Source organism: Triticum aestivum, chromosome 5D, assembly GCF_018294505.1.
Source record: "Triticum aestivum cultivar Chinese Spring chromosome 5D, IWGSC CS RefSeq v2.1, whole genome shotgun sequence".
In the NCBI taxonomy this organism is placed as follows: domain Eukaryota; kingdom Viridiplantae; phylum Streptophyta; class Magnoliopsida; order Poales; family Poaceae; genus Triticum; species Triticum aestivum.
Genome location: NC_057808.1, coordinates 368175302 through 368183910, shown reverse-complemented (window position 1 = coordinate 368183910; position 8609 = coordinate 368175302).

Here is an 8609-nt window from a genome sequence, read left to right as displayed (position 1 = left end):
TTCTTGCCTGTGTTACAAGGTGTGAAATTGAGTAAGACTCAAAGCCCGACCACGGCAGAAGATAGAAAGAGAATGAAAGTCATTCCCTATGCCTTGGCCATAGGTTCTATAAAGTATGCCATGCTGTGTACCAGATCTATTGTATACCCTACACTAATTTTGGCAAGGGAGTACAATAGTGATCTAGGAGTAGATCACTGGACAGCGGTCAAAATTATCCTTAGTGGAATAAGGATATGTTTCTCGATTATGGAAGTGACAAAAGGTTCGTCGTAAAGGGTTACGTCGATGCAAGTTTTGACACTAAATCTAGATGACTCTAAGTCTCGGTCTAGATACATATTGAAAGTGGGAGCAATTAGCTAGAGTAGCTCCGTGCAGAGCATTGTAGACATAGAAATTTGCAAAATACTTACGGATCTGAATGTGACAGACCCGTTGACTAAAATTATCTCACAATCAAAACATGATCACACCTTAGTACTCTTTGGGTGTTAATCACATAGCGATGTGAACTAGATTATTGACTCTAGTAAACCCTTTGAGTGTTGGTCACATAGAGATGTGAACTATGGGTGTTAATCACATGGTGATGTGAATTATTGATGTTAAATCACATGGCGATGTGAACTAGATTATTGACTCTAGTGCAAGTGGGAGACTGAAGGAAATATGCCCTAGAGGCAATAATAAAGTATTATTTATTTCCTTATATCATGATAAATGTTTATTATTCATGCTAGAATTGTATTAACCGGAAACATAATACATGTGTGAATACATAGACAAACAGAGTGTCACTAGTATGCCTCTACTTGACTAGCTCGTTAATCAAAGATGGTTATGTTTCCTAGCCATAGACATGAGTTGTCATTTGATTAACGAGATCACCTCATTAGGAGAATGACGTGATTGACTTGACCCATTCCGTTAGCTTAGCACCCGATCGTTTAGTATGTTGCTATTGCTTTCTTCATGACTTATACATGTTCCTATGACTATGAGATTATGCAACTCCCGTTTACCGGAGGAACACTTTGTGTGCTACCAAACGTCACAACGTAAATGGGTGATTATAAAGGTGCTCTACAGGTGTCTCCAAAGGTACTTGTTGGGTTGGCGTATTTCGAGATTAGGATTTGTCACTCCGATTGTCGGAGAGGTATCTCTGGGCCCACTCGGTAATGCACATCACTATAAGCCTTGCAAGCATTGTGACTAATGAGTTAGTTGCGGGATGATGTGTTACGGAACGAGTAAAGAGACTTGCCGGTAACGAGATTGAACTAGGTATCGAGATACCGACGATCAAATCTCGGGCAAGTAACATACCGGTGACAAAGGGAACAACGTATGTTGTTATGCGGTCTGACCGATAAAGATCTTCGTAGAATATGTGGGAGCCAATATGGGCATCCAGGTCCCGCTATTGGTTATTGACCGGAGACGTGTCTCGGTCATGTCTACATAGTTCTCGAACCCGTAGGGTCCGCACGCTTAACGTTATGATGACAGTTTTATTGAGTTTTGATGTACCGAAGGAGTTCGGAGTCCCGGATGAGATCGGGGATATGACGAGGAGTCTCGAAATGGTCGAGACGTAAAGATCGATATATTGGACGACTATATTCGGACTTCGGAAAGGTTCCGAGTGATTCGGTATTTTTCGGAGTACCGGAGAGTTACGGGAATACGTATTGGGCCTTATTGGGCCATACGGGAAAGAAGGAAAAGGGCCTCAAGGGTGGCTGCACCCCTCCCCTTGGTCTGGTCTGAATTGGACTAGGGAAGGGGGGCGCCCCCTTCCTTCCTTCTCTTTTTCCCTTCCTCTTTTCCTATTCCATATGGGAGGTGGAATCCTACTAGGACTAGGGAGTCCTAGTAGGACTCCACACTTGGTGCGCCCCCTCCTAGGGCCGGCCTCCTCCTCCCTTGCTCCTTTATATACGGGGGCAGGGGGCACCCCATAGACACAACAATTGATCCTTGAGATCTCTTAGCCGTGTGCGGTGCCCCCCTCCACCATATTACACCTCGATAATACCGTTGCGGAGCTTAGGCGAAGCCCTGCGTCGGTGGAACATCATCATCGTCACCACGCCGTTGTGCTGACGAAACTCTCCCTCAACACTCGGCTGGATCGGAGTTCGAGGGACGTCATCGAGCTGAACGTGTGTAGAACTCGGAGGTGCCGTACGTTCGGTACTTGATCGGTCGGATCGTGAAGACGTACGACTACATCAACCGCGTTGTGATAACGCTTCCGCTGTCGGTCTACGAGGGTACGTGGACAACACTCTCCCCTCTTGTTGCTATGCATCACCATGATCTTGCGTGTGCGTAGGAAATTTTTGAAATTACTACGTTCCCCAACACCTACGGGTTCACGGTGTCCTTCCGCGTCGGTGGGTGGTGGACTTGGTCGTCGGCGAGCACCACGTCGACGGTGGCCTCAACTCCGGCGGACGGTGGTTCGGGCGAGGATGATACTCTCCGACGGGAGCTGCAACCTTCAAATTAGGGCGCGGGTTAGGTAAGTGGTTGCACTAGGAGGCTACTGGCATGGTTTGAGAGGCGGGGGTGCACGCACTTGAGCAAATCTTGCCGGATCCCGAAGCGGGTCGGGGCGGCTGGAGTCGGGGAAGAAGGCCTCCCCGAGGTCTCTCCAGTGGCTGGGCGTGGTTCTGGTGAGGTGGAGTGAGGGTGCTTGGTCGAGATCGAGCTCGGGGCCTCCTTTTATAGCCGATCCGAGGCGGTTGCCATGGACATGATTTCTCCGGTGAGGATTACGGCGAGGCAGTGGTCGGACGAGAGGTTTAGGGGGCTGGGCAGCAGCGGATTGGTTCACTGACTCCGTTTCTCAGTTAATCTCGGTCGGACTTGGGCGATACTCCAGCCCTCGACGGAATGGCCTCACGGGCTCGTCGGCGACAGTGGGCGTGCTCTGCGCCACTCAGGCCACAGCGACGGTGCTGCAGCGCGTCCAAAGAAGAGGACGGCCACGCGGAGGCTCCTGGTGGTGTGGGCGGTGCTGGACGGCGCCGTCCCTCGCTGCACCTCTCTGGCAGCCGCAGCGGGTGCTGCTGCCGCCGCTCACGGGGGCGGTGTTCCTCCTGCCAGCTCACCGCCGACGCTCGCGCCCGTCCAGGCGACCGTGCGACATGGTGGATAAGAAGGAGGAGCAGGGAGCAAGAGGCCAGCGCGGGTACTGGCGAGATGGACGCCGCGGTTCTGAAGAAAACGACACCGATGACTGAAACTGAACACTGAACACTGAACCTGCACAGAAACAATGCATGCCACCTGTTCGATGAAATGATTCTGGCATGTGGGAAATTTTTCTGGAGCTGATCTTTGGTGGAGAGGCCTCTTGATGCATTTGGAGGCCTCATGATTTTTCTTAGAATTTTTGGAGAAGAAAAATAATGAATTTCACCAAAAATGACAAATCTGGTCCAAACTTGCAGCAAGCAAATTTTGAAAATTTTGAACTGTGGACCAGTGGATCTTCATGGATCTTGGTTGAGGGTTCTAAGGACTAGCCAAGGAAACTTGTTTGGAAACAAAACTCAAAGGAATTCTAGTGGTTCCTTTGTAAATCACTAAGGGCCAAAATAAAAGACAGAAAAGATTTTTGATTTAAAATAAATAGAAATAAATTCAAGGGGGAGTTAAACTTGCTGGATTTGAAGCTTGACTTGACACGAAGTGGGAAGATGGCTCTTGGGAGGGAGATTTCACTTAGGTCATGGCAAGAAACAATTTTTGAAAGGGGGAGAATAAACCCAAAAATTTAAATAGTCTCCTTCCCAGGAAAAAAAGGAAATCAATAAAACCAAATAAAATTTTTGGGGTGTCACAACACCTACCCCCTTAGGAAAAATCTCGTCCCCGAGATTTCAGCTGATCCTCAAATAGGTGTGGGTACTCTGCCTGAAGAAAATCCTCTCTTTCCCATGTTGCTTCATCCTCGGTGTGATTGCTCCACTTAACCTTGAAAAACTTAATCGTTTTCTGACGGGTCCTCCTTTTGGACTCCTCCAATATTTTTATTGGCCGCTCTCTGTAGGTGAGGTCTGGTTGCACGTCAATGCTCTCATGAGATACATGCTTTTCTGGGTTGCTTACACATTTCCTCAACTGTGAGACGTGGAACACGTCGTGGACGTCTGACAGCTCTCTGGGTAAGTCTAGCTGGTAGGCTACTGTGCCTTTTCGTGCAACCACACAGAAGGGTCCAATAAATCTTGGGGCTAGCTTTCCTTTAACTTTGAACCGTTGCAGGCCCCTCATAGGGGACACTCGTAGGTACACATATTCACCGGGTTCAAAGCTGACTTCACGATGTTTTCGATCGTAATAGCTCTTTTGTCGGTTTGAGCTGTCCTGAGTCGGTCCCTGATTTGTCTAACTTTCTCCTCAGCTTCCTTGAGCATGTCTGGGCCGAAGATACGACTGTCACCTGTTTCTAACCAATTTAATGGGGTACGACATCTCCGCCCGTACAAGGCTTCAAAAGGTGCCATTTGTAGACTGGCTTGGTAACTGTTGTTGTATGCGAACTCGGCATATGGCAAGCTTTCCTCCCAACTGGTTCCATAGGTGAGAACACATGCTCTCAGCATGTCCTCTAGGATTTGGTTCACGCGTTCAGTTTGTCCATCAGTCTGGGGGTGGTACGCTGTACTGAATGCTAGTTGAGTTCCCAGAGCTTGTTGTAAATGCTCCCAAAATCTAGAGACGAATTGAGTGCCTCTGTCGGATATTATAGTCTTTGGAACTCCATGCAGGCAAACTATACGGGAGAGGTAAAGCTTAGCAAGCTTCTGAGTGGAGTAGGTTGTCTTTACGGGAATGAAATGTGCTACCTTGGTTAATCTATCTGTGATGACCCATATGGCATCATTTCCGTGTTGTGACCGAGGTAGTCCGACAATAAAATCCATTCCAATTTCGTCCCATTTCCACTCAGGTATCCTGTTTGGCTGTAGTAGCCCTGCTGGTTTTTGGTGCTCAGCTTTAATGCGCTGACACGAATCACAACATGCAACGAAGGTGGCTATATCCCTCTTCATACCGTGCCACCAAAATTTTTCCTGAATGTCCTTATACATTTTGGTTCCTCCAGGGTGGATTGAATATGGAGCGGTGTGGCCTTCCGTTAGAATTTGCTGTTTAAGGTTCTCAATGTTTGGTACACAAAGTCTGTCCCCGTACCATAATATTCCCTCACCGTCTACGACGAATTCTGAAGCTTTGCCAAGACCCACTTTTCTCATTATACCTTTGATGCTGGGATGTCCCCTCTGAGCCTTCTTAATCTGTTCCATTAGGGTTGGCTGTATTTCCAAATTTGACACGTTGCCCTCAGTGACCATTACCAAGTTGAGTTTGGTGAACTACTGCTGAAATTCAGGTCTCAAATTTTGTAGACTGTCGTTGCCCGAGCTGGGGTTCCGACTAAGAGCATCTGCCACTACATTCGCTTTTCCTGGATGGTAGTGAATGCCGACATCATAATCTTTGACTAATTCCAACCAGCATCGTTGCCGTAAATTGAGTTCTGGTAGTGTGAAAATATATCTGAGGCTTTTATGATCCGTATATATTTCACAACGATTTCCAAGCAAAAAGTGCCTCCACTCTTTGAGTGCATGAATGACTGCTGCCAACTCCAAGTCATGAGTAGGATAATTTTCTTCGTGTTTTCGTAGTTGCCTGGAAGCATATGCGACGACTTTGCCGTCTTGCATTAATACGCACCCGAGGCCCTTCCGGGATGCGTCACAATACACTTCAAAACTTTTGTGTATGTCTGGCACAACCAATACCGGTGCTGTTGTTAATTTCCTTTTGAGTTCTTGGAAACTTTTCTCGCACGCTTCAGTCCATACAAATTTCTTATCCTTCTTGAGTAACTGTGTCATTGGTTTTGCTATGGTGGAGAATCCCTCAATAAACCTTCGGTAATATCCAGCCATTCCTAGGAAACTTCGTACATCTGTTACGTTGGCTGGTGGTTTCCAGCCAAGTACGGCCTTGACTTTTTCTGGGTCTACGGCAACACCTTCTTGGGTCAATACATGGCCTAGAAAACCAACCTGTCTTAACCAAAATTCACATTTGCTGAATTTGGCGTATAATTGATGTTTCCTTAATTCTCCCAGTACAATTCTGAGATGTTCAGCATGTTCTTCCGGTGTCTTTGAGTATACCAGAATATCATCAATGAACACCACAACAAATTTGTCCATAAATTTCATAAACACTTTGTTCATGAGGTGGACAAAATATGCGGGGGCGTTTGTCAGTCCAAACGGCATTACTGTAAATTCATACAATCCATATCTGGAGGTAAATGCCGTCTTAGGGATATCTTCTGTTCGTACCTTTAATTGATGATACCCCGATCTTAAATCAATTTTGAGAAAACCTTGGCTTGTGCGAGCTGGTCAAATAAATCATTTATCCGTGGCATCGGATATTTGTTTTTGATGGTGACCATGTTGAGTGCTCGATAGTCTATACATAATCTCAGTGTCCCATCCTTTTTCTTGGCAAATAATACTGGTGAACCCCAAGGTGAGGAGCTGGCTCGTATAAATCCTTTGTCCAGTAATTCTTTTATTTGCTTCTTTAATTCTACCAACTCGGAGGGTGCCATTCTATAAGGTTTCTTGTAAATGGGGGTGGTTCCAGGTGCTAGTTCAATGCTGAACTCTATTTCCCGGTCTGGTGGCATGCCTGGTAGTTCTTCGGGGAATACGTCAGGGAACTCACACACCACTGGAACTTTTCTTAACTCTGAAATGTCCACCTTGTTCAACTTTGGTTGTCGTGACCTTGGTCTTTCTTGAGCTGCACTTTTATTGTCTTGCCGTGATGATGAGTGAGAATTACAGTCCGATTGAAGCAGTCGATAAATCCCTTGTTGGTGGTTAACCAGTCCATTCCTAGGATAACATCCAGTCCTTTATTTTCCAACACGATGAGATTCGCCTGAAACTTTAGTCTTTCAAACTCAATAATCACACCTTGGCAGTAACTCTGAGTGATTTGCTTATTCCCGGGGGACTTGATGATCATGGATTTTTCCAAAGGAAGTATCGGAAAATCATGTTGCAAAACAAAACTCTTCGAAATGAACGAGTGAGAAGCTCCAGAATCAAACAAAACCGTGGCAGGTATTGTGTTGACAGGGAACGTACCGAGTACGATATCAGGGGCATTCTGTGCTTCCTCCTTGGTCACATGGTTCAGGTGACCCTTCTTGTGATTGTTATTGGGGTTGAAGTTGTTACGCTTGGGAGCTGGATTATTTCCACCATTGTTCGGCTTGGGGGCCGAGTTCCTTGGCTTTGGGCACTGTTTGGCATAGTGTCCTTCCTCTCCACAAGCATAGCAAGTAACACCTGGGCGATACGTAAAATCCTTGTCCCTTGCATGAAAATATTTGGTTGGGCTTGGAACATTGGTCGTGGATTTGTTCGCTCCATTTTTCTGAAAATCAGTCTTGTTCCGGTTGTTGCGAGCATGAGTAGTCTGGTCCCTTTTGCGCTTGCGAATATCCTCCAAGCTGCGGCGCTCATTTTCCAATGTAATAGCCTTGTCCACAAGTGTTTTGAAATCTGGAAAGGTGTGTACGACCAGCTGGCATTTAAGTGCTGGTGCTAGACCGTCCAAAAATTTCTCCATCTTTTTATTTTCAGTCATATGCTCTTCGTTGGCATAACGAGATAATTGAGTAAACTGACTATTGTACTCAATCACTGTCATGCTTCTCTGCTTGAGGTCATCAAACTCCCTTTTCTTGATCTTCATAATGCTTCCTGGGAATGTGCGCCCCACGAAAACCTTCCTTAAACTCTTCCCAGGTGATGTTATTTTCATTGGGGTGCATGTGTAGAAAATTCTCCCACCATGATGCAGCTGCTCCAGTGAGGTAGTGAGGTGCATAAAGTACCTTCTCACGGTCTGAACATTGTGCAATAATTAATTTCCTTTCAATGTCTCGAAGCCAATCATCGGCCTCAAGCGGCCTATCAGTGTGAGCAAACGTTGGGGGACGTGTCTTTTGTAGTTCAGACAACTTGGAATGCGGCTGGTATGGTTCACGGTGATTTCCCATATTGATAACATGATTCATCATTTCTTGATGCTGCTGCTGGCTTTGCTCATAAAGGCGGCATACTTGAGAAAATGCTGCTTCACTGCCTTGCTGACTTGACTGCCCCTGTGTGAAGTTGTTGCTTGTCTGGGTACCATAATTTTCTTCCGGCGGACTTGGCATGGAACGAGTCCAGGGACGAGGCATTTTCCACTCTGGGGTATTTTTGCAAAACTCATGAGAAAAACCACGTGGCATAAGGAATAATTTTGCAAAGGCGAAATTTAAAAGACTCCAAGATTTTCCAAGAAAGATACTTGATTGCGCATGGAGAAGGACTGCTCAGTACATATCTTACATGCGAGTCGTAATTATACAATACATCACTCGGGATGTGCGTACACATTCCTGACATGTTATTTAGGCTAGTGCACTCCTCCGAGTTCCTACATCATGCGCACACAAACTACTTCTCACCAAACCTATGTACATATAAACATAT